Source organism: Castor canadensis, chromosome 4 (assembly GCF_047511655.1).
Source record: "Castor canadensis chromosome 4, mCasCan1.hap1v2, whole genome shotgun sequence".
In the NCBI taxonomy this organism is placed as follows: domain Eukaryota; kingdom Metazoa; phylum Chordata; class Mammalia; order Rodentia; family Castoridae; genus Castor; species Castor canadensis.
In genome coordinates, this window is record NC_133389.1 from 168561472 (window position 1) to 168588810 (window position 27339).

General features: G+C 37.0%; 1 long non-coding RNA gene across 3 annotated transcripts in view; it reads right to left on the bottom strand.

The window, feature by feature from the left end:
• LOC141422398 (uncharacterized) overlaps positions 1-27339 on the bottom strand; it is a 51294-nt gene that overhangs the window by 17180 nt on the left and 6775 nt on the right. For 2 of the 3 annotated variants that reach the window (XR_012446940.1, XR_012446939.1), the window contains exons 2-4: positions 13634-13708; positions 12683-12817; positions 1563-1720 (exon numbers count right to left, since the gene is read on the bottom strand). This is a non-coding gene — a long non-coding RNA (uncharacterized lncRNA). Of the gene's footprint in view, positions 1-1562; positions 1721-12682; positions 12856-13633; positions 13709-27339 lie in introns of all 3 variants that reach the window. The other variant, XR_012446941.1, reaches the window with a different exon arrangement.

Genomic DNA, 27339 nt, shown 5'->3' on the forward strand with positions numbered 1-27339 from the left:
ATGACAAATGAATAATATCCTTGGAGTATTTCTTGCAACCTATATTTTGGTTAGAACATTTTCTATGCTTTTCCTCTTTAATGTTTCTTTACTAATGCTAGGATTTCTCTTCAATTATGAAATGGAACATCAGTTTAATAAGTTTTCTAGGAGAAAATAAGAAAATTTATATTAAATGTCTGTCTTTTAATGTACTAATCATAATAGCAAGCATTTCTCCCTATAATTATATAATCTATTTTCTGTTTTACAAAACTTGAGTCTAGTATTTCATGTTCATTATATTAATATCTGTTGAATCATTTTGGCCTTGTAATTATCTATAACTTCAAAATAACATTTTTTACTTAATCTGTTCTCTCCATCTTCCTATTTTTAGTGCTTTTAAAATTAACAACATAATATATGGAAAATATTTACTTTTTTGCATTTACATTTGGTAAGCTGTATTACAGTCTTAGATTTTTTTGTTCTCAGTTGTTTACCTATTTTTAGACATTATATAAGTTCTCTTTAAAGTCAGTCAGCAGATATTGACAGATGTTAGGTGTTTAAGCTTTCAATATCCAAGAACAGATTATATTAACTTTTCCTAGCTTTGAACATCCTATGATCTTTTCCAAATTTTGGCAATTTCTATTGCTTTTAATTGCAGATAACTTGGTGTACACATCACACATTTTCATTTTGAGCCCACATTCTACTATGATTTTAAAAAGAGATTTTATTTGAAAAAAATTAAATTTTAATCTTTTGTGAAAATTCAACTACAAGTGGAGTCACCATTACCAAAATCTAATTAAGGTGACAAGAGAAGGAAAGATACCCTACACACAGCTGATCTCACATATGTGCAGGCAAAGACCACTGCTTCTAAGTGACTCCCAGCCTGGTGCTGCCAGTAACATGCAACCCAATACCACTAAGATTAAAATTTAAAAACAACAACTTGTACCTTATACTCAACTAATTCTGCTTTTTTGAAATTCCTTTAGTGCCCCCCCCCCATATTTCTTATTCAAAACCCTATGAGTTTTTCAAGGCCTTTGTATCTTCTGGCAAAAGAATTTCTCTGTCCTGCAATCTCCTTTAGTACATTTTATTTCATGGTTATTTATGCATCTGTCTGATTTATCTTGCTAGATTATAACTACTGAAGCACGCATGGAGGACTGCTTCTCATCTACTCTCAGCTTGGCTTTCTGAGAGTTTCATCAAAATTCACTCAGTGTAGAGTACTGGTGTTACTGCTGAATTAGTCACATTACACTGTTATCACACATAGGAATTAGTGAGAGTTCTAATTTCCTGTGCATTTTTCTGGGAGAGATTTGGAAAATGACATTCAGAAATAGCTCTGGGCCATGCAAGGAGATAGGCACCCCAAAACTTGAGGCAGCACAGAGCTCAGAGCCTGGTATAGACTTAAGTGCTTATTCAGACCATGACCTCCATTTTAGGTGAGAAAAACGACACATCTAGATAGATGCTGATGATCACATTGATGTTGATGTTGAACTCACTGCCAAGTACAATCCCCTTCACCTTCCAGTACTCCTCACCGTGCACTGCAGTCATCTGCTACTCTGAATTCTCCAGCTGCCTCTTCATCCGGCTGCTGTTTCAGCATCTTCTCACAGACCTCCAGGTCTGATTCAGATGACCTCTAGTTGGCAGGCCTCTGCTTCAGTTCCATTCCACTTTGTCTCTGCTTTGACTTCTGAAAACGTACAGACATAAGAAATTATGAACTTGATAGTGAAGTGTTCCTTTTAAAAAAAACAGAAATTGAGCATGCACAGATTTCTACCCTTGTAGCTTTCCAGCAAGTCAGAACCTATAGGTGGTGACTGGCAGTCCACTGACTGTGCAGATCACTCTGGTAGATAGCCAAAGGATTTAGAAAAAGGACAGGCATTTCTGTTCCTTTCTTATAGCAACTTGCTGACTTCATCTGCTTCTTCTTTTTGTTCTTTTTACTCTCAGCTGTTCTTTCTATTTATTTAATACTCACTGATCATCCACTATGCATACGAGGAAGGAAAGATTCTTGTTGAGTTGATTTTGCCATCCAGATCCATGGAGATTAGACAGGAAAATCAGTAGAGCATGTACTGGGCACTCAAAGTGTCCAGGTTCAAATCCAGGCTGAGCCTCCTATTAGCTGTGCAAATAACAGTCCTTCGTTCTCATCTATTGTGAAGACTAAACAAATATGTAAAAGCTTTTAACAGGGTCTGTTAAGAGTTAGCTATTCTAATTGGCCTATTACTGCAAATTCTCCTACAAATTTAGACAATCCCTTGGGCTGAGGTGGGACATAGACTTGAACTAAGTAGATCACTGACTGAGATTATAAGACTGAATAACAAAATAACCATTACTTTCTCTGACTTTACCTAGAAGAGAAGAAAAGAAATTTTTCTCTTCTTAGGAAGAAATTGGAATGTGAGATAGAAATTAAGATGAGTCATAGAAATGTATTTTTAAATCAGTACTGTTATCTAAGTGCATTAATTAGAAAAAGATTATAGCTACTACACATCTGATCACAATAGAATACACTAAAATCGTAATTTGGAATGAAGTAGAAGAGTCATAAGCTGAATAAAAAGTTCTTTAGGTGAACATATATGTTTGCTAAAACCAAGTAAGACTAGGGAGACACATGAGGTATGTGGTTCAGGCAGAAGAGAAAGAGATTGCTAATCAGAAGTGGCCATTTTCAGTAAAGATAGAAGTGGTACCTAGAAGAAGCCCTGGCATCAGACAAAAGACTGATAACCAGAATATATAGGGAACTTAAAAAACTAAATTCTCCCAAAACTAATGAACCAATAAAGAAATGGGCAAGTGAACTAAACAGAACTTTCTCAAAAGAAGAAATTCAAATGGCCAGAAAACACATGAAAAAATGCTCACCATCTCTAGCAATAAAGGAAATGCAAATTAAAACCACGCTAAGATTCCACCTCACCCCTGTTAGAATAACCATCATCAGCAACACCACCAACAACAGGTGTTGGCGAGGATGTGGGGAAAAAAGGAACCCTCTTACACTGTTGGTGGGAATGTAGACTAGTACAACCACTCTGGAAAAAAATTTGGAGGCTACTTAAAAAGCTAGACATTGATCTACCATTTGATCCAGTAATACCACTCTTGGGGATATACCCAAAAGACTGTGACACAGGTTACTCCAGAGGCACCTGCACACCCATGTTTATTGCGGCACTATTCACAATAGCCAAGTTATGGAAAACAGCCAAGATGCCCCACCACTGACGAATGGATTAAGAAAATGTGGTATCTATACACAATGGAATTCTATGCAGCCATGAAGAAGAACGAAATGTTATCATTCGCTGGTAAATGGATGGAATTGGAGAACATCATTCTGAGTGAGGTTAGCCTGGCCCAAAAGACCAAAAATCGTATGTTCTCCCTCATATGTGGACATTAGATCAAGGGCAAACACAACAAGGGGATTGGACTATGAGCACATGATAAAAGCGAGAGCACACAAGGAAGGGGTGAGGATAGGTAAGACACCTAAAAAACTAGCTAGCATTTGTTGCCCTTAACGCAGAGAAACTAAAGCAGATACCTTAAAGCAACTGAGGCCAATAGGAAAAGGGGACCAGGAACTAGAGAAAAGGTTAGATCAAAAAGAATTAACCTAAGAGCACACAAGGGAGGGGTGAGGATAGGCATTCATTCAACATAGTAGTGTTTGAGAACATAATAAAACATTGTCTTGGACTGTTAAAAAAAAAAAAAAAAAAAAAAGAATTAACCTAGAAGGTAACACCCACGCACAGGAAATCAATGTGAGTCAATGCCCTGTATAGCTATCCTTATCTCAACCAGCAAAAACCCTTGTTCCTTCTTATTATTGCTTATATTCTCTCTACAACAAAATTAGAAATAAGGGCAAAATAGTTTTTGCTGGGTATTGAGGGGGGAAGAGGGAGGGGGTGGAGTGGGTGGTAAGGGAGGGGGTGGGGGCAGGGGGATGAAATGAACCAAGCCTTGTATGCACATATGAATAATAAAAGAAAAATGAAAAAAAAAAAAAAAGAAGAAGCCCTGGAAAGGAGCTAAGGCTGGATAAGTATGAAGAAACCAGATCACCACGGAACTTGCTATGGTAGAGTCTTAAGGGGTTTAATCAAGGAATTTATAGTTATTAACTTTAAATATTTAAATTTTGTTTTAAACCATTTCCTTTTCCTAATAATCTATCCCTCTCCTTTCTTCTTCCCTCCCTCTCTCTCTTTCAATATCTGGAAAGAAACTATAGACATATACATGACTATCTCATCTTGTTTTCAGCAAAGATATATGCTTCTCTAAAGAAGCTCTGTCCTCTAATCGTGCATGCACACACACATACACATAAAAGACAGACACAAGCAAATAGACAGACAGAGAGAGAATACACTGGGACATAGTAGAAAATTGTACAGAAGAGGAAAAAGAGAGAGGAAAGGAAGACCATTTATATAAAGCGCAGTATTTCTGTGGGTTTTCTTTTTCTAATGAAAAGAACACAACTCTGGGGTTTTTTTGTTTGTTTATTTGCTTTTTTAGTTCCCACCTCTGTTCAACCAGTGAACAAAGGGCTAGCATCCTTTGACTGTTTTGAACCTCCAAGGAAGCTCTTATACAAAGGAACTGAAAGAAAGTCCTCAATAAAAGAAGGCATCATTGGAGAGAAAGAAGATGCATTCTATCATTATTCCCCATAATGATAGAATCCCCTCCAGCTTTGACTCATTTTGCAATCTCTCTTCTTCCTCCCCAGCATACACAGGTATAAGTTTTCAATGAAGCATCTGTAAAACATTTGGTGACCAAGAGATTCAAACACATTGAGTCAAGTGATTGCCAAAAGCTTGATTTTCACTCTCATGTTCTATCAGAAGACCTTGTGATCATTCTGTGATGATGAAGAGAAACAGAAGAATAAGGACCAAAAATGAATGTCTCTAATTCCCTAAATCATTTCTTACCCTATTTTTGAAACATGCTGAGAAAGAGATGCAAATGGACTCCTTTAAAATGCCTAGAATGATTTGTGGCAAATAGATAAGGAGGCGGGAATGGACATTCAAACATCTCTGTTCAATTTATATTTCAAACTATTTTCAACAGGATGGAAATAAAATCTCTTTCAAAAATGAGTGGATGATTCAAACAGGACCAAGAGTCATATCATTTTATTGTCAAATTTAGCTGTCTCCGAATGTGTGCAAAGCCATGGCTGGAAGAGGAGGGGTCTTGAGCCTCTTGCTTTTGGTAATAATCTTCCCTACTTGTCTTTATTCCACATTACTGAGAATAGCAAGTGTCCCTCAGTGTTTCAGGGAAAAGACCCATGAAAATCAATTTTTATATTAAAGTCTTATCTAAAATGTGAAGAATTCATTTAAATGCTCTCTACTTTTAAATTTTTTATTATAAAATCTTATGTCAATTTGTCCATGTGTTTATCTGTTTGTAGGAGCTTTCAAAGTTACCAGCTTAACCAAGTTCACAAAACCCTAACTTGTCAATATTGACATTACTTAGCCTTGGATACTAAACTCTATTTGTTATGAGCTGTCTAACCTACTATTTATTGTTTTGTAAACATTCTCAAGTGTTTTAGGGGTGTGCTGATCAACCAGAACACACCTTAATCATGTTAAAACTATCTTTCTGTACTTCTTTTCCTCTCTTTTACCCTCAGGCATAATGTTACACAGAACATTGGTATAACCAATTTATCAAGAGATAAACACACAACAGTTGCATTTTCTGAACCAAGGAAGAAAGATCTGGAATGCTGCCTATTTATACTTGACATTCACATTCACTTTTCTTGAGAGTCTTCGGATCCTTTAGCAAAGTTCTAATATGTCTTAAACCACTCATTTTGTTAACAAGGAATCAGATTCAAAGAATTGGGTGGAACATGTAACATCACAGAGTTATGAAACTAACACTTTGATTCATATCTTGATTCTTTCAAGTAAAGATCTTAGACATATAGCCCTTGTGTTTTGTTTATTTTCAGTCTTCTCCCTCACTCAAATCAATTTGGGAGTTTGACATAGGATAACTATTTATTAATTAGTTGGGTGTATTTAGCAAGCCAGTGCAGAGTTGAGTGAGCCATTAACGTTGGCAATTTAGAATTTAAGTAAACAACAAAGAATAGAATGATGGAATGGAGAGATTAAAGAGAAGAAGTGGGCTGATTCTGAAAATTGCCTACCAATATGTGATGAATTACATTCCAAGTAAAATAGGTTCTGAGATACTGTTTCTCATTCTGACTTATGTTTTCATAATATCACTTAATTATGCTATCTGAAGTAATGAGAATGCTAATAATGTCAGACATACCTGTATCCAAAAATAAATACAAAACACTTTTAAGTTAAGTATACATGCCTTTTGAATTACCTACTATTATTGGATTATTCTCACATTTTTTCTTCTCATTAACACTAATGATCAAGGGATAATGGTGAAATTAGCTGAAGGGAGAACATCACATGTCTAAATAAATTCTTCCATGTTTTGTAACACAGACCACACTTGAATGTTAACTCACTTGAAAAGGAACTCAAAAAAGGAATGTAGATACTCATGTTTTGCACATCTAAGTCCAAATGCTTTAAAAAAAGAAGTCACATAGATATGTAAAAAAAAAAAAAGAAATTCAGTATTAAAATATAGTAATGCAAATTATTTTGGTCCCAAATAATTGCTTCTATCTAACCTTTTTGTGTCATAATTGCAAATATTTTGCAATCATTGTGGCTCCATTTGGAAGTCAATTTGGATTACTTCTATTGGGGCCATGTGTTTCAGATTTCCAAGGGGAATTCTGATTTCCAGGGAGTCCTGATTGCCAATATCCTGTCCCATTATTAGACCATGTGTTCCATGAATTTTCAAAAGTTCTGGTAAGAAAAATTCACTAAGATCCCAGTTAAATTGTTTTGATAATAGGTCATCATTCTCTTTCTCCTTTCATGGAAGTCCACTCAAGCCAGTATATTCCAAGATCTGATGTTTCCCTGGGGACAAGGAAGGGGACAGCCTAAATATTCCAATACATTGTAGGGGAAATACGAGGAATCTCTTTCACACTATAACAGCTTCAGAGACTCAGAATTCCACAGGGTAAGACAAGCAGACATAGACTTACTGCCAAACCAAAATTTGCCTTTGTCCAGTGGTAAGTTGTCAGGCTTTGGTCTTTCACTGACCCAAATCTCTCAGATGGTGCTAGAAGATGTTTGGGTTCCCCAAGGGGAAGCTTGTTAGTGCTTTCCTCCCTCTGTTCTCTTACTTAAATTGCATTAAAAAACTGCAGAATCCAAACCCCATGGTTTGATAAATGTAGTGCAGATGGAAAACATAAGAAAGGTCAGAGTCCATTGCCATTGGGCTAAGGTTGCCCTATTTTCTTGCAAGCCAAAAGATGATTTAGAAAATACAAAGCCATTGTTCATGCAGAGCCCATGTTAAGTTCACAAAACTTCTTTAGTAAATAACAGAACTTGTCAGTGGTAAGAATCTCTTCTATCAGTTCATGTGACTTTAAATACTGTTCAGCCACCCACATGTCAGAAGCAATCTCAGTAGATGAAAAAATGATGACATTGTTTTTTTCTTAGTACATGAGTGTGTGTGTCCTGACCTCAAATTCATTTAGAAACTAATAAGCATAAATGTACTGTAAGTAAATAAATTTAACTACATGCTTTTCTTATTATTTGCAGGGGAGTTTTAAAATAAACTCTCCCTGACAACAAGACAGGAGGTTAACAATACAAGTTCAAAGGATTATTTGATTTGGTGTATTTTTTCACTTATTTTCAATTTACCTTGGCCTCTGGGTTGCTCATGTAGAATAAAAATCCTAATAGATGTAGAGCTACTTCCCCTATGAGTTAGACATCTTTGAAGGTGCTCTAACTGCTACGGAATCCTCAAGTACCCTTTTAATAATCTTCCACGAGAGGTTTCATGATCAAAAAGCCTTAGAACCCCATAAACAGGATTTATCTGGGGCTTTGGTTATGCAGCTGGTTACACAGCTGGGAAACTGGACAATAGAACAGTCAGTCAATTCATTCGGTCATTTCCATGATTGTTAGTAATTGCTCCAGCTGTAATGATGTGCAATGATCAATATTCATTGGAAAGATGGAAAAAATGAATATGGATGCCCCTTTGTCTTTTCACTTCACACACGTTGACTTGGCCATATGTAAACAGCATAATTTATTCAACAGGCAGCACCTAGCTTCTAATTCACCCACTGCAGAATGCCACAGTATCAAATGACTACTAAAAACAAACAAAATATAACACTTTAGCAACCCATTGCCTTATTTAGTGCAAAGAATAGTTTGAGAAATGCATGGTTGGATAGATGGATGCATGGATGATAGGCAAAATGCCAGTGGTCTAGTAGCCACAAAGATGGATAAGATACTCAAAGTTGCATCATGAGAGAATCAAGTTGAGTTCTTGAATATACCAAAAAAGAAAAAAAATGGGAACTCTAAGGAGATAACTACAAAATGATCTCCAGGGGGCTGCCCAAGAAATATCAAACACTGTAGGAAAGTAAGGCAACATTTTGCCCTTATCCTTGGGCTTTGATCAGCTGCACTCCCTAAAAGACCACTGCCTCTTTCTTTGTTCCCTTTGTTCATACCCAACAAGTGCCTCAGAGATGGCATTCAAAAGTCTGTGTGCCATACCAGCCTCTAAGATATGGAAGCTGCTCCACTCATTGCCAGACCACACAGGGATTTTAGATTTCTTTTCTCTCTTTTTCTTTTATTTTTTTTGTCAGGAAGGGAAGAAGGACTCTTCCTTGGTACCCTGGCAATTGGCCTTGAAACCTGAACACACTCTCACTTTCCCTTTGAAAGTATCAGTGAGTTCTTCCTAACAGGATCCCGTTTACTGAGTGGAAGATTAAATATCTGACAGAAGATTCTCAGAAATCTTCCTAAAAGAATGAATGGTTCATATGAAGTGTGAATATAATAAAGTCTAACTCTCTCTGTAAGAAGAAATAAAACTAAAAGTTCTTTGAACAAAAAAATACAGTTAAATATCCTAATTGTTTTCTAGAGAGATAAAAAAAATATGCTTAGCTAAACTAGCAATACTGAACTCACCTCCTTTTTCTGTCACCTTCAGTTCCCAACATTCAGTTGCTAAGATGTTTATCCCCTAACTGAGCAGGTCCACCATCAGCATTAGGATTGGGTTTTTAACTTTTACCTAGATTTAGTGTATATTCTTAAACAGTTTAACTTTAGCATCCTAAATTTCAGGTATTTCATTAATCACAAAGGTTAAGCCCTGATTTCTTTGAATGGTGGAAGATCTTAGTGCAGAACTTACATAGAAGGGAAGCAACAGCAATTAATTTTATGACAAGAGTCTTGAGACATGGTTATTTATATCACTCCTTCACTCCTCTTTATAATGGTATTTTGTTCTGCCATAGATTTTTTTTTTTTGGCCAGGTATTCTCACCACATTATAATTCAGTTCCATTTACCAAGGACACAATTGATGGCATGATATGAATCCTTGTAATGACATGAAACTGTCTTAAAACTTGCTTTCACACTCATTATTTTATTCTTTTTTCTAGATAACACTGTAGAGCCTACTAATTAGGTAACAATCTGTGATTCTCATACTCTCAGAATTTTCAGGCTTTCAATGGAAGGGGCTGGCTCAGGATCCCCCACACCTGTTTTACTTAGATTGTCATTTGTTAAAAATCTAGTGTTTGGCTCATGTTATAAAACCAAAGAATTTCTGCAGAGCCTATGCTTAGGGCAGGAGTGGAGTGAGTTCTGCAGCCTGTAAGTGAGCCTGGATTCTAGTCCTAGTGACACCTCTTAGGAGATTTGGGGGAAAAGAAATCCTTTTCTCTGAATCTTAGCTTTCTAGTTCCAAAATGAAGGTGTTTATACTGAAGTGAGCAATGCCAGGTGAGCTTCCCTTTTCTGAATTGCCTTCATTACCAATATGCACTTGCTAATGTGTGTTTTTCTCCTAACTGAGCCAGGTCTCTCATCAACATTAGGTTTGAGTTTTTAACTTTTACCTTTTTTTAGACTTAGTGTGTATTCTGAGACAATGACTTTGACCTAAACTCCTTTATAATTCTGTGGTTCTTTGGAAATGACAGCAGTGTATTATTTATGTTCTAGGTATTAGATTTTCAAATTATTTCAAATATTGATCCTACTTCACTTCTTAAGTTAATATTAATATTAGTGATGCCTATTGAGACTTAGTTCTTGATTTGTCCGGTCCATTGTTTACTTCATGTAACTCCATTTGGGACAATAACAGAAAACTAAGGAATCTGAGCTGGGGTGGCATAAAGATCTTTGGTTGGACAAGTCTCATTGATATTAGCTGAGGAGAAAATGCTGGCACTTACTTTTGTGTCAGACATAATATTAAGGATTTAAGAAACTTTCTTGTCTAGCTCTTTAGGTAACTATTTTGTATGTGAGGAAACTGAAATTCAGAGAATTTAGATTACCTGAAGAAAGGAATCAAGGAGGAATCGAGAGTTGAACTTGCACATGATTGATGTCTCTGGGATACTTTTTGTAAAAATTTTGACTTAGGGCATCACTGTGCAGCCCTGGTCAGTCATGAACTCATGCTCCTCCTGCCTCTGCCTCGAGTGCTGTGGTTATAGGTGTGTACCACTACACCCAGGCAAGGCAGTGTTCTTAATGACAACCTAATACTGCTTATTAAGAAACTGAATTGCATACACAAGCACTCTTGCACACAGATGTACGTGTATGTGCCCCAGATAATGTGTTTATATAAAAGCAAAGAAACATTTAGTTGTAAAATAGATTGCATACATACATGTAGTATTGGTGATCATGTTCTGCACTGGTTCCAAAGTGTCTAAACAAAGTTTTAGGTACCTAAGCTTTGATTCTAGCTGCCAAAGAGTCTTTTAGGGTGACTTTTTTAACCAAAAATTTTGATTATATGACAATGTCAAGCTTCCTCCCTGTGTTAACTTTTAAAATCTCCACCTCCATGCAATAGGACACAAATGTAGAGGCAAGAAGCATGTGTAGTGTATTTTTAAAACATCCACCACTTATGGAAACCAGTGTGAAACTGTGGAATGATGGAGGGACTAGAAGTGTGTCACTTTGAGAGAGTTGCTTGCAAATTGCAGCTGATTTTATAGCAATCTGGTGACATCATTGAAGTAAATGTTTGTTTTCAAATGAAAACTACTCCTTCAGTAGAAAAGGAAGGTTTTCTTGAGAATAATGTTTCTGAACAAATAAGTTACTGGAGCAGAGCAATCAAATTGCTGTTAAAAATATGCATACTGCTCCAAAACTCCCCTGGAATATATTCCCTACACTGAGCAGTTAGGAACCATTGACTGACCAGAAACAGATCTATCTTTCTGTCTTGTGACACAGCTACCATGTCTTTCCTTTGAGGAGAAAGACCAGTTTCATTTGGAAGTTATTACTCCTTAGATGACCAAATCCTGCCCGAGATGCCTAATACTTACCTTGCCTTTGAAGCATGATAGCTAAAGTTATTTCCCCATCTGTATGATTTTTTTCAACTTCTTAAATCCTGTCTAGTTATGACAGAGACCAAGATTCCACAATGTAAATGTGCCTCATTAATCAACTCTATTATTTGGGGGAGTAATGAACATTTTGCTGTTTGACATCTGGCAGTGATTTACAACAACAGGAATTCCTAGTTTACAAAAGTGCACATGTATGATTTGATTTCTTTTGGTATATTTAAAGAAAATTTCCCTGCTGCTTTCCTTGACCATTTTTTTTAAATGATGGGAGCAAGGGAGCTATCAGGCTGGGGTTAGACCTTAAACTGTATGTAGATTTATAAGTAACTAACCAGGTTAGAGCAAAATGTTGTGTGCACTGTATAGTGTGTAAAGTCTGGTGTTTATGGAGCTCTGGGGCTGGCTGCATACCAGTTACTAGTGAGTGATACCTAAACATAAAATAATTTCTACATAAACTGTGGGTTTGTAAAAATGTAAGCACTATATTTTTGTGTAGTCTGAAAGAAGGTATTCTTTGAAATAGATTATTAGTGTAGGGCATGATTCCACCCACTGTATTTTTGTGAGTTTTTCTTTTCTTTCTTTCTTTTATTCCTTTCTTAGAAGATTGATTAGAGACTTGGGCCTTTACCAAAAAGTCAACATGTACTTACAAAAATCTTGATATGTGATATGTGGACTAAAATGAAGTTTGTGATTTACTTTAAGTCGACTCTGCTACTGTGCAATGAAAGGTTTAAATGAATACATAACCGTTAGGAATGTGTAGCCTCCAACTAAGCTATTAGTGTACAGGCAGGCTTCTTGGTAGTATTACCTTACAAACAACACCGATGCTATGTTAATGATTAAATATCTGGGGAAAAAATCACTCAGCTGGAGGTGGAAAGAAAATGAGATTAGAAAAGATTTTCAAATCATGAGAATTAAGCATTAATGGGTGGTTGTTTAGATTTAAGAAATGCAATACTGTCTTCTACAGCGGGCTATGAAATTAGGTATTTATTCCTTTTAACAAATCCCACATGTAATGAATGAACATACCAATGTGCACTTATGGTGCCTTTAGAAGAGCTCTTCCAAGGCTTTTTGCATGGTCAGACCTCTTCATGATCCTCTTGTTAAGTGTTACTTGTCATAGTTCAAGGTGGCCCTGACACCTAGAGAAGGCCATTCAAACTGGAAGGCAAACGTAGGGATGAAACCATTGTGTGGCACTGGCAAGAAAAGATATCAACACATACATAAGAATGGAGACAGAATTGAGGCCAAAGGACAAGTCCAGTGGTTTCTCTCTAATTCCTAACTACCTCGCATTAAAAGATCAGAGCTGGCAACACACTTCTTGCTAGGTAGAGCTCTGAGAAGAGAATGGTTGGTTTTCTGCTCAATTGGTAATGGCTCCTCCCTTACCTCTGGCAAATGACTGAACCCCACTGGGACATGACTTAAGAAAAGAAAAGTAATATAAGCCTCTCCAAATGCAAACCCCAGGGAACTAGCTGGCCCCAAGTGCAATGGGATTTGGAACTCATGCATTTTCATCATGTGTGAGTTTCTTGTCCTACATTTTGTTTTTTCAGATTCCTCTGTATTGGCTTCATCTTGATGTCCTACATAGTGACTCTCAACAACTCCAGACTCACAACCAATACATGTCTTAGATTTAAGAGAGCTGGGCTGCTACCCCATCATGCCTGTGCTTTCATAGACCCAGATACCATAAAATTAAGAAGTCTGCTGTTTCTGAAGACACAGGCACTTCTGTCACTGGTAATTATGAAATTAATTCTGTTGTAATGCAGTATTCCTACAAAGCAAGCAGCAGTGACATCCATGGCTGAGGGATGTGGCTTGTCAGGCTGCTGACACAGGAGGTAGGCACAGCTTTGGAGGACAGGGACTTCTTGGACAGCAGAAGTGCTCAGGTAAGAGAACAGAAAAGTTTATTAATTTGTTAAATGTTCCCAGAGACCAGGAAGGTAATGGATTTACCCATGAGGGAGTGTTCTTCTTAGCTGGTGCTCAGTGCTCACTTTTTTGCTTCTCTTTGTATTCCAATCCACAATTCTGAAAGAACACATGAGTTAACACAGTACTTCCAACAGTTGAAAATAGTGGCTGAGGAATACTTTGCAATATCAAATAATCCAATCATTCTTTAATTTGTACATAGATAGGTCCACATATAGCATAAATGAAGCACGAAGCAAATAATTTCCATTGGCGGTGGAGCAGACAATTGAATGCTAAAATTGTAAATAATTTCATTTTGTGAGAACATTTAATAAGATTTAATAATTTTTAAAATTTAAGGTTAATTTCATCTAAAAACTTTCAAAATTGTTTACGTTAATTATAAGTTATTTGTTATCCTTTAATTTTGCTATGTATTTTGATTGTTTAAAAATGACTTAAAAAACAAAATAGAAGTATTTCTTAATTTTATAATTTAGTTTAAATTTTTATTAAATATTCTCAGAAATTATACACAGTGATTATAGTTACATTTTATCTTTAACCCTTTAGATCATTGAGAATAAGTTGTGACAGGATTTTCTTATCATCCAGTCATATAACAGCAGTAGCATTAAGCTTAATTTTAAATTTTTTCATTGTGAAGGTGTATTAGTTAAGATAGGCAGGCACCTGGAACATACTTTATTTAATCAGTTTTTATGTTGAGGCATAACTTTAAAGTATGTCTAACATGTGTCTTGATTTCTGTTAGTCCAGGATCTGCAAACACTGAAGGAGACAGCTCACACAATTTTAGAAACAAATAAAATGGAAGAGGTGACCACACAAAGTTGGGGAAGAAATTTGCTCCAAGAACTGGAATTGAATGGCTTGTTTTAGTGGCTTTGGTGGCTTGATTTAGTTTAATCTTTGTTAACCTAGACCTGTCAAAGATGCATTTAATACTATTATGAGGGAATGAGTAAGTCCATCAATCGTTGTGGATATTTTTATTTTATAGACTAAGGAAAATATGAAAGTTTCTAAAACATGATTTTTATAAAAATCATGAAACATAATGATATAGACACTAAACTTTGCTTTTGGCTGTCACTGGGAAAGACTTAATGCAGTTAAAGTAGTTTTTTGTTGTAAAATGTTGAAAATAAAGATTAAGAATAAGAAACTAGATTTTATTCCTACATACTAATGGTTTAACTCATAATTCTCTCCACAGTTTACTTCATGCCTGAAAGATTGCTTGTTGGTGTGTAGACACAGAACCAATGCTAGATGTTTATGTTACTGCACATATAATGAGATTAACTCTAAACATAAAATGGGTAATTCATCATTTAGAAATACAACCCAGCAAGGTATCTCATCTTAAATAGTATACAATTGAAATAATTCCAAAGTATTCCAAATCAAGTAGAAACTTACCAATAATTATAAAACACATTACATTTTTTAAAGTTTTATATATTTTCAAAATGCTCTGACATCCATCATCTTCTCTGATGATTAACTTGGCCAATGTAGTTGATCAAACTGATTTGTTTGCCTTTTCAATGAAAGGTTAATGCTTTCCAAAATGAGATGGTAAGGTATTCCCTTAGATTAATCTACAGTTTGGTAGTTTTTAGCTTTGTGAATGTTTGTAAATGTTTTGATCCACATGGATGTAATACACATGGATGCATGGTAGGAACTGAAGTGGTTTCAGTTACAATGTTATATTATTTATCTGAGCTATAAATCACAAGTCATACCCTTCTTCAACTAAGAGACAAGTATTGGTGGCTAAACAAGCAAGCTAAGCTAGAAATAAAGAGAAATAAATCATGACTCACAGCCTACTAAACAAAGATTTCATAATCTTATTTTCCAAGGAGAAATCATTTCCAATTCCATGTTTATCATATGGAATTGATCAAACACTGTTCAAAATAGAAGCAAACTGGATCCTTTTACTTCCTGACTTCAAAATCCTTCTTTGCTTTTGGATTCCTTGGTCATGTCTAGTGTCCCTGAATAGTAACTAGACAAAGGAACAAAGTTGGAAAGGACAACTTCTAGAGGGTATTAGTATTGGATGTCACTTAAGACTTGGACTCACTATGGCTATTATCAGTCTTCAAGTAATAGACAACCAGATTGAGTTCTTTGGCTTCTGCATCTCCAAAGGGACATGTTTATTCCTAGTTGTCACAGGTGAGTATAAAATCAATACAATTGTATTACAAACAGCTTTTCTCCTTAAGGTTGAAATCAGCTATTACACACACACACACACACACACACACACACACACACACACACACAGAGGTTACTTATTTTAAGGGTAAATAGCATTACATTCATTCATTCATTCATTTACTTATTATACTGAGAAATGTTTATTGAGTAGTCTCTTCCTCATCTAAGACTAGTGTTTCTCAGGTCAGCCACAGGCTGAAGCCAGGTCAGTGGGGAGGTGTTCTGTTCTCCTGGTGACTTATTTTCCCACATCCAAACCATGGCTTTAGAAGAGAGCATAGGCTCGGGCTGAAGCCATTTGTGTAATGTACTGAACATGAAACTTGCTTGGTGGGTTTTGAGTCCACCCCGCCCCCACAGACACTCTTCTCAACTCATATTTGACCTCCTTTTCATCATCCCAAAACAGAAATCTGGGGATGTTTCCAGATCTTGCACTGAGAATGTTGACAACCATTTTGTCCTCCAGGGTCGTTACCAAACATCAACATGACTTATAGGTGAAAGAAGAAATATAAACAAAAATATACCCTTAGGCTTCAAGTGTTTTAGTCTTTAAAATAAAAACTAAGTAAGTAAACACTAGCTGAGTACTTAACATGCTAAAAACTCAATTAAGATATACTTTTAAACCAATTTATTTTTTAAATTGATTTTCTTGACCTGTTATACTTCCTACTGGCCAAGAAAATAAATTCCCTCCATAGCCCTTAATTTCCTAACATAATTTCTATAAAGTTAAGTAACCAGAATGATTGCCTGACTTACACATATCCTCTGGATTCTGAAATGGAAAGCACTTTACTGGTACATCATTGAACCACCAAAATGCGGGGATAGGACAAGTATAAAGCCTCAAAACCAGTGTTTATGAAGTAGTTAATGGGCATGTCTAGATCAAGGTACTTCATTTCTCAGATTATTCTTGGCTATTTTTCACACAGCCACCACAGCCCCTTATATCTTACAGAACATAGAGTTTTGGATGCATGTAGGTGTTGGGTGTGTCACAATAGAGACTGTCAGGCACTGGCTGAGCTGCTGTCTAAGAGGCAGGGCAGCTCTAGGTGATGGGTAGATGGTTTTGTAGGCTGGGCTCTGCTAATTTGCCAATGCTGGTAGGGTTGTCTCCAAGCACTAAAAGATACTTCTAGTGTGTGTGTGACAATGATCCTTTTCAATCAAGAAAATATGGGAGTGAGATTCCTCCATTAATTAATTAAGTTAATCTCACACTTGGCTGTGCCAAGTTCAAGTTCACAGTTGCTGTCTAACTCTATATCAAAGAAGCCTCTGGCACTTTGTCCAGCCCATCCATGAGCTGCTCTCTCTGTGATTGCCACTATCATTGTTATTCTTAGAGGAGGAGACACACCTGAGACGTCTTCACATGTTTCAGGGAATTGGGTGGATATGACTCGCAAAAAGGGGGGAGAGCAAGAGGAAAAAGTAATACACCTTAAAAAATTCCTATTTATATACAAGTTTGTCTTTGAAGTTTCAATCTTTTCTTCAGTACACATAATTTGCTTGTCCCCTATTCCTACTTCTTTTTTGTCTCTCTCTCTCTCTCTCTCTCTCTCTCTCATACACACACACACACACACACACTCACACTCACACACAAAACAACCTACTTGATAACTTTCTGGCACTGTGACAAAATATGTCAGATAATTAACTTAATAAGGGAAAAGGTTTATTTTGTTTCACAGTTTTGGAGAGTTCTGTCCATGGTCACTTGGTCCCATTGTCTTTGGGCCTGTAACAAGGCAGCACATCATGACAGAAGTGCCTGGCAGAAGCTGCTTACCTGATGTAGCAGGGAGAAAAGAGAGAAAGAAGAAAGTCCGGGGTCTCGACATCACATGTAAGTGCATATCCCTGTGACTTAACTTCCTTCCACTGGGTTTTACCTCCTAAAGTTTCTACCACCTCCCAATAGTGCCACAGGCTGGGGACCAAGCCCTCAACACAAGGGCCTTCAACACAAGGGCCTTTGTGGACCAAAAATCAAGAACCAAACTGTAGCATTGGTAAACCCTATCAGCCTATTTATCAATTAGCACTTTTAATTGTCCTTGGGCCAGAACATGTCTCTAGATTCCTTCAGTACCCCTGGAATAGTCTTGGAAGTATCACCTTCCCCATGTGCCCCCAGGGTTGCTCAGTACCACCCTTGCACACTGTGTCAGGTAATCCCATAGACACCAAGCATGTCAGATTTACACGGAGCAAATTTAAATCAAAACCTCAATTTTCAACCAGATTTACACAGTTTTGTAGAAAACAAAAGGCCCTTTCTTTTACATCAATAGATGCACAATACTGGGGAGCTGTTTTCTCAGGGGTGTGAACCTCTGACCTATTTAGTCAAAAGATAGGTAAACAGATGAGGAAAGAATGTTTACATGACCTCTCCAGACCAGGGGATGTCCCCAGAGGGAGAAGTCTCTTTATAGGAGTCTGTGTGGGCTGCCTGCAAAAAAGGAGGTGGAGGGCAGGGTGGGAGAAGGACAGTTGCTATCTCTTAAGTGGAGCTGGAGTCCAGCATTGGCTCTGACTCTGCTCTGATGCTTAGGGTTCACTATGCACCCAATTCATCCCAGCTTCCATCAGCTGCAGATCAATTTCTAAGTTGTTCTGGGAAAACCACATAATGAAAACTTGTCAGTGAAGAAAAATGACTATCGTAAGTTCTAGCCCTGACTGGTGACCGCTTCCTAGCAGGGGTTTAATGTTCCTAGGGTCTCCCTTAGTGGAATTATATATACACTACCTTCCTAATGCACATGGTAGTGTGAATTAGCTTTTTGAAACTGCAGGAGAGCCTATAATTTAGAGAATCAGGTCTCTAACCACAGCCAAGGAAAAGGATTAAGGTCAAAAATAGAATGGTCCAAAAATACCATTGAAAGCACTTGTACATAGTATCAAGGTTTTTCCAAAAGAAAGGACAGCCAGTATGCCTCAATGCCTTCTTAGAGGACATTAAATTCAGAAGTATGGTTTTAGATTCGTCGATAACATACATAGAGCCAATATTCTATAATTAAGTCACTTTAACCGCCCCCATTCTGACACATGATAACATTTTCTTCAAATCATTTTGTTCTGTAGAAAAACAGGTTCAGTTTAAAGGGTAGCAATCTGGAAATTCTGTGTTAGAGACAGTTGGCTAATTGTGTAAAGGTGTGATTCCATTGTATGCAAATGAAGTTATTTCCAACTCCACTTAAACAGACTACCAGAAAATGTTGGAGGAGTTTCTATAAATTGGGCAGAGAGGCAATCGGATGTCAGTAAAATGCACCTATGCAAAGCACACCAGTGGTTCATGTTGCCCAATGGCAGAAGCACAGTCAGGGCTGGAAGAGCAAGGCCTGAAAAGAAGCTTAATTGAAAAGCCACTGTAGATCTAGGATTCTTTATTAAGGAAGAAGAAAGAGAAAATGGCTACAAGTGGTGTTAAGCTAAGTAGAATAAGATCTTCTCAGGAATGTAGACATTGTAGACTCTAGGTCCTGAATTTTTTTAACCTGGTTAATTTTATTGATCATATCAGAATTAAGTTCATTCAGGTTTGTGCCTAGGGAGCTGCCCCTGACTGTTACTTGCAATAGCTTCCTATCTGGCTTCCCAGTTTTCCCCTTGCTCTACTAGAGTCTTCCACATTGAAACAAATATGCCAGAACTTTCTATTGCTCAATGTCATCCAACCTTCTTCCCTCAGCCTCATAGCTCCTGATCTAAATCCCGTTCCCTTTCCAAGGTTGTTCCACTCTCCCCCACCAGTTCCTCAGCCTAGTCATCTGGGTCCTTGTGATGTTCCTAAGAGATGACACACTATTTTGTACTTGCGGTTCCCCACAACTTGAAACACTCTTCCTCAATTATTTTCACATGGGCTCCTTCTCAGAGAAGACTTACTTGATTTCTTTGCCAGCTTATGTTATCTCTCCTCCCTTTCTCTTGGTTTGTTTATTTTTTTACTGTGCCTGTCATTACTAGAAATTAATTAATAGATGTATGTGGTCATTCAATGTTATCTTTATCTCCATGGTAATATCACATGCTGGAAGGGAGGAATCCTCCCTTATTTATATTTACTGTTATATTTTTGTCAACTAGAATAGTAAGTGAGCAATAAATATGAATGAAGAAGCTATGTGAAGTGTTGGGAGAGCACTCAGAAAGAAATCTGTGCAAACAGAATGTCCATAAGAAGAATCCTTTAAACTAGTGCTCTCAAATTTGTCAGACCATAAAAGACATTTAGACTTCTTAAAAAATAAAATAAAATAAAATAAAAACAGATTCTTGGAACCTAAATCAGACTTTAAGTTAAGGACTTCTGAGGAAAGCCCCTATCTTACATTGCTCAGGCTGCCATCACATATCAGACTGGGAGCTCAAACAAAGGGAATTTATTTCTTTACTTATTGTTGTTGCAATGTTGAGCATCAAACCCATGGCCTGACACATGTTAGGCAATTTCTCTACCACTGAACTATACCCCAAGTTCTAGAAATTTATTTATTTCCAATTTGGCAGGTGAGACGTCCCAAATCAGGGTGTCTGTATATTCCTAGATTTGATTTCTGTACCTGGCTTGCACAAGACCAACTTCTAGCTCTGTCCTCAGGTGGCCTCTATAACACTGTAGAGGATATGGCGTCTCCTTTTCTTCCTGTAAGGACACCAGTCTTCTAAGATTAGGTTCCCACTATTACACCCTTACTTAACCTTAATTACCTTCCCAAAGGCCCCATCTCACATTGAGGGGTAAGCTTTTAGCATATAGCATTTAAGACATAACTCAGTTCATAATATTCCAGAAACTGAATTTATCACAACACCCAAAGTTCCTAGTAATTCTTATGATCAGGAAAGTGTGGGAAGCAAACTGAATAATGAAAACAACTCCCATAGGTGACATGGGAAAAGAACCCTGCTGTTCTTTGTAGTTGAAACAATCTGAGAATATGGGGAAAAAAATCCTTTTAAAAGGATATTGACTATAAGCTGAGGTTTTGAGTGTATTAAAAGAGGACAGATAAGATAAGAAGAATAACCAAATTCTAGTAAAACATCAAAGCTGTTCTTCCCTAAGATTTAACTCAATTGTCTGTTTACTAAATAGTTAAAAAAAAAAGTGGTGCTAGGGTGAAGTTGTGTGAAACGAATGGTTCTAGAGCTTTCTTCCTTGTCTGCCTTCAATCACACCCTGTAGAATCTCCCACTGCTGACCTCTGTGGTAGAACTCAAGCTAGCCAGTAAAGTGCAGGTATTAGGGAGGCTGAGCAAGTCCAGGCCAGCTGACAACTTTAATCAGAAATTAGTTTAGAACCTACCTCTGCCTACCTTCTGGACTTGGAGAGAGAAGGGGTTGCAGTTTGTCCTTTCAATGTTTTTCTTCCTGTCATGTTTTAGTTCATTAGGTTAGGAAGGAAGGGGGCAGAGAAGATTAAAATGACACACCCATTTTTCATTCAGTGAATATTGTAGTCCTCCTGTGGCTATCAGTGCTCCTCTGTGTGATGACAGCCTAAATTTTGTCTTGGAGGAACATAGTTAATTGTGTGAGAGTCACTTTGGGGGAGATCTTTCTACTTCACAATTCTCTACTGGACAAATATTCTCTGTTTGGACCTCTTTTGAAATCCCCTTAGCTTCCTCTCCCCTATAGGTGTGCACTAAGTCTCTGCCCATCTTAACAGCATCTTAAGAACTGATGGGAAAATGCAAGCAAGACAAGCTAAATAGTGGGAGTTCACTGTGTTTCCTTGCTGAATATCTTCTCTTCTCTTGCTCTCTTCTGTTCCCTTCCCCTTCTCTCCTCTCTTCCTCTTTCTATCATTTCTTTTTTATAGCTGCTCAAATAGTTAAAAAAGGTAAATGAGTAAATCCACTGCCCAAGATGGCATCTGATGAGGAAATGAGATGGTAGCCTCCCTCCATTGTGGATGTTTTCTATCACCACAATTGGTTTTCCTGAGGACTTCCTCTCATGTCCCATGTGGGGAAAATCTTTGGGACTTCTCTCCTAGACCAATCCCTCTTTAAGCTGTCTTGGGATTCCATCTTCCCCACAATCATTTGATTATTGGAGGTTGGGAAGGGGCAGGTATGTCAAAACTAACTGGAAAATCTTCACTGACCCAGTACTGGCTTGTGAAGATCCTTGACGTTTTATTATTTTTCCTTTTTTGTTGTGATGGATGGAGGTACATTGTGGTTTTTAAACAGATTCTTAGAATATATCAAATATGTCATAGTTGAATTTATCCCCTCTACCAGTCTCCTTTATCTCCTCTTCTCCATTTCCTGGAATAGTTTCAACAGGTATCATTTTTGCACTTACATACATATGTACACATTTTTACACTGTGTTCACCCTCCTATCCCCCTTCCCTATCACATCCTCCCTTCCCACTGGTGCCAGCCCTTCCCCCGGGCAGGACCTGTTCTGCCCTCATGTTCTCCGATTTTATAGAAAAAAAAGAGAAAAGATAAAAATAAAAAGATGACATTTTAGTTTGTTTGAGATAAAGGTAGTAACAGAGGGAGTTTCCATGTGGGATTTGTACGTATATATGTATTGTAACCTCACTTGGTTTATCTCGTCTAATTTTCTTCATTCTACTTTAGTCCTTTCTTATGATGGTTTCATTTGCATTTATGAAATAATGGGAAAGTCCCATTCATATCCTCCTCAAACCTTTTCAGAAGATTTACATTTTTAACACAGTGTTGGAAGTTTCTGCCAAAACCATCTCCATATAGCATGTCCTTTGTCAATGAAGTACTTTTGGAAGCTTCTGATGGATCACAAAATGGCAGGTTTTATTTTTTGTTACACAGAAAATAAAACCCCTTCAATAGACTGAATTTTAAAATTCATTATTATAAACTCCCAGCTTTTAAACTTGTTGCCTTATTACTGCTTTCCCCGTGAAATTAAAATATCAAAGATATGCTATGCAACTCTATGTAATTCGCAATATTTTTTAACCTCTGCCTGAACCAATTTTTCACCCCCTTGGTGCAGTATTGCCCCATGGAGAATGCACGGGGTAAAGTAATAGCATTGAAGCCACAGATTTCAGAGTGCTCTTAAGTAAAATATTGCTCTATAAAGCTTAGTTACCGTGAACTTGATCCAAGGTAGTTGTTGAAGTGATTGGAATAAACACTTCATGTCTTTTCTGAGGCAATCTTGTGGATTGTTCAGGAAGTAAGGTTCTTGGGTTGATTAGTAAACTTGATACCAAACACAGAAATTACCTCCATCACCTAGGCAAGCTCTTTAATAGGTTTTCCTCCTCAACTTACATTTTTAGCTCTTCAAAAAAATTCCAATAATTCTAAGTCCACACTTGGAGCAGATGGCTTCTTGATAGACACCAGACTTCATTCAAATTTAACCTTTACGGACAATGCCAGCTTCTTGTGTCTTTTGACATGTAAGTGCTACCCTTTGTCAATGTCTAGTTCTCCTTGTGAGTCTGTTCTGTCAGAGAGCTACATAATGTGTGATTTTCTGCTTTCACCTTCACTGTAAAGGCGAACTTCAAATTTCAATTAAAAGTAATAGTCTATAAACCTCCACATAAAAATGTACAGTTTTCATTCCCAATATATAGTCTTATTCTTTCTCATTAGAGGGCCATATTGAACAATGGGGCTTTGCTTGTACATGCTAATGAAAGTGCTATGACTGGAAAAAAGCTATAAAATGGGAATGAAAACAAAAGATTTGAGAAATTTATGTAAAGATTTCGGTTTTTGTGTAATTCTCCTGAAATAATGTATACACAGTGCCTTTTAAATCCTCTTCCATGACTATAGAGAGGAAAATTGGGAAATAATAGACCATTTCTTTATTCACCCTCCTTACCTCCCCTCAGCCCACCACCACCCAACCTAATAAGCTAAGAATTCAATTGAAACAATAATTACAAAAGAAGAAATTAGAATTTGGACTTGTATAGAGTAGTTATGTTTTCTATAAAAAGAACTCAACTGGAATGAAATATAAAAAGCTGAATAAAAGATAATAATAGAAAATTAAGAATGAAGGAGAAAATACCAGGAAATAATCTTCACGTTTTATAACATGTTGTATTCAGCTATGCGTAATAGAAAACTCCAGTACCTTAATAAAAAGAAAACCCCAGAGATCAGGCTTGTATGGTTGAATGGCTCAATAATGGGGTTCTGAACCCATTGTCCCTTCTGTCTCTCCTCTCTACCATTTATCCATAGAAATGACTTCCCTCATGGTTACAAGACAGCTGCAGAAGTTCCTGGCATCCCACCAAGCTCTTAGAAGAAAAAAGTCAGATTCTTCCTTGTATTTGCTTTTATTTAGAAAGAAAAATCTTTCCTGGAAGTTCCCTGACTGACTTCCTTTGATGTCTTTCTAGCTAATATGGTGTCATATAGCCAAGTCTGAAACAATAATTACCTAGAGGATATAGGACCACCATGAGTAGGTTAGATAAATCCCCTAGGAGCTACAGATGGGGCCAACTTCCTAATGCAACAAAAGGTTGAGCAAAAGAAAAAGTATAGAAACAATGTAAGTTTTGAGTTTTATCAGCAAGAACAGGGTCGGGCAGGGATAGCAGAGGGATTGGCAGTTGTGAGTATGTATTCCATTTTTCTAATTATATTTGACAGAACTAGGTTTCATTTCTTTTTGAAATATTTGGACCACAAAATGCCTAAAATTGGAAGCTATTTTGTCCATTTTTATTGAACATTATAAAAATACAGCTCTAGTTCACCTACCAAAAGTTCAAGGCCCACTTTTGATATCCTGGTGAATCCTGAGTTTCTGTTTAGTCCTTCCAGCCCAATCCCAATTTTGTTCCAGACCTTAAGCCAATCTCCTTGACCTCTAGCCTTTGACCACTGTTGATCACTTCTTCCACCCATTGCCCCCACTTGAAATTCTCCCTTCCCTTGGTTTACATAGCCACTCTCCTCCATCCTACCTTTTGTTTTCAGCGATCTTTGACCATCTCCTCCCCAATCCCACATCCTTTGATGAGGATCCGCTGCTTCTACTTTTTTGTTTCTTTGGAAATTTCATCTGCTTTCAGGGCATGATTGGCTACCTCTTTGAAGCATAGCTCAGTATATCCTTAGGGAAATTTTATCAGATAACATAGCCAAAAGTTACAGCAAAATATTTCTCCTCAACTGACTGTTCTTTCAAAGGAATAGTATCATACTGTGAGTACTAAGACTTAAAAATTTGAGTAGTTTTTACATTAGCTTTCATATGATCAAGTAAATCCTGCTGTTTTGTTTTCTTTCTGTTTTTCTATTAAGCTATTTCTCACACTGGCTTTTTCATTGAGATAGTGCATCCAAAAATACTTAACAACAATGCCTGCCACAATGCAAGAAATCAATACATGCTAGCTGCTAATACTGCGAGTATAAGAATACAGAACACCACAGTTGGGTAACTGAAAATCCCTCCTCACTGTTCCTACTGTATTTAATTTCTCTCCAAATTCACTTTTCATATTTTCTTGTGAAAACATCTAAACCATGTTATTTGCTTGAGATGTTTTGGCTCTCTAATACTTACTTACACTGACATCTTATCCCAATATATCAACAAGGCTCTACAGTACACCTCTCTTTCCACAGAATTGGTCAAGTTTTAAATCTTTCTTTCTCCTTTGCTCTTCGTGTCCTCCAGCCCTTTATTCCTATGCAAAGGGGTTATTATAAATGAGGAGTATTTAATCTATCTCCCTCAGTGTGCTAGTGTAAAATCTAAGCACAGACTTTTCAAGGTAAAGTGATCACTGAGGGAAATACAGAGCCTAGATTCAAATCCAGATGCTCTGCCTCCCCATCCACACTTCTGTTTCAGTATGATACAGCTGCTGACTATTGCTTTTGCTTGGCAGCACTGCGGTTTGAACTCAGGGCCTCATACTTGCTAGGCAGGTGCTCTACCACTTAGCCGCTCCCCCAGCCCACTGCTGACTTATATATATGCTCACCTAATTGTTCTGTTGATTTTTTTACATAAATAAATTATAATCTACCTTTACTGCTATCTTAAAATTTTTGATCCAAAATAGAGGCTCAATAATATTTTTAAATTTTTTGCAGTTCAGCTCTCTATTTGACCTGGACTATACATTCTTACCCCCATTCTGCATTTCACTAGCTCTTTGAATTAAACACCATAGTAGGCAACAAAATTGTATACACTAAATAGGATTCATTAACTACCTACTACTGATTTCTGCCTACCAGAGCACAGTTTAATCTGTCCACATTGATAAGCCATGATGGTATCATTTTGTCTAGTTACATTTTTAAACAAAACCAGTGAATCTAGTCTCACATAATTTCAAGCAATTTTTCTTATTCTGGAATCAGCATTATGTTTAATGTGGCACATAGTCACATAAGTAGCCCCAAAGATACTTTTACAATGACTCAATTTAATAAAGTTTGTGCACAGGCATGGGGAGAGACAATAAACAATTAAGGTTTAACCTGCAAGCTAGAACATGCTTGTCAATAGTTGCAGGCTTCTCATGGATTCTTTTATAACTTTGTCCTCTGACTTTCCCTAAATGATGCCAAGACTAATACCTAGGCTCATGTCATCTGAATCTATGTTTTCAAATTCACTTTCTTACTTACATCACGGTCCACTCATGTTTTAAAATGGGAGGGAGCATTAGTTTTAACTCTGGGAGAAAGAGGAGAAATAGAGAGAGAAAGAAGAGAACAAGGAGAGAATAAGATAAGAGAACTATCAGGAAGAGCATTGGATGATCTTTGTTTTAAAAGGTTGATGTTTTGCAACATCCAAATGAATCAGACTCTGTACACGACCCTAGAGCAGGTCCTGATGCCCCCAAAAAAGACACAGGAAATGTAAGATAACCAAAAATGTAGTCAATATTTAATAAGTTATAACAAGAAAGAATAAAAGTAGAGACAAGAGCAGGAAGATATAAATGGAAGAATGTCTTTAGGTTTAGTTTCTCTTGGCAATGTCTATACCACAGAGTTATTTCTCAGTGATCTCTCATAGTTTTGTGTAAATGCTGACGTTGAGGATAGGATGGGTGATAAGGACTTGGTGGCCTGGGAGGTGCTGCAAGAAGTAAAGAGGCATTAATTATGTCAAAACTATGGTCAGCACTAAAGTCACAGTGATGTCAAGTGCAAAGTTGGTTTGCAGAAGAAAAATTAGTTTTTCTTAAACAAAAAAGAGAATACAAATGAACCATTAGCCTACATCATCTGCTGATGGCGTTGTGCTGTTCTGCTGATGTCATATGCACAAGATTTTGATATCCTTGCTAAGTCCTCATACATTTATCTAGCTTCATTCTTTATTCATTTGTTTAGGGATATTTGACTATTAATGAAAACAAAACTCTCTCTTGAGACAGAAATTGCTTTTGAATAGTCTCTAAGCTGACTCTGAA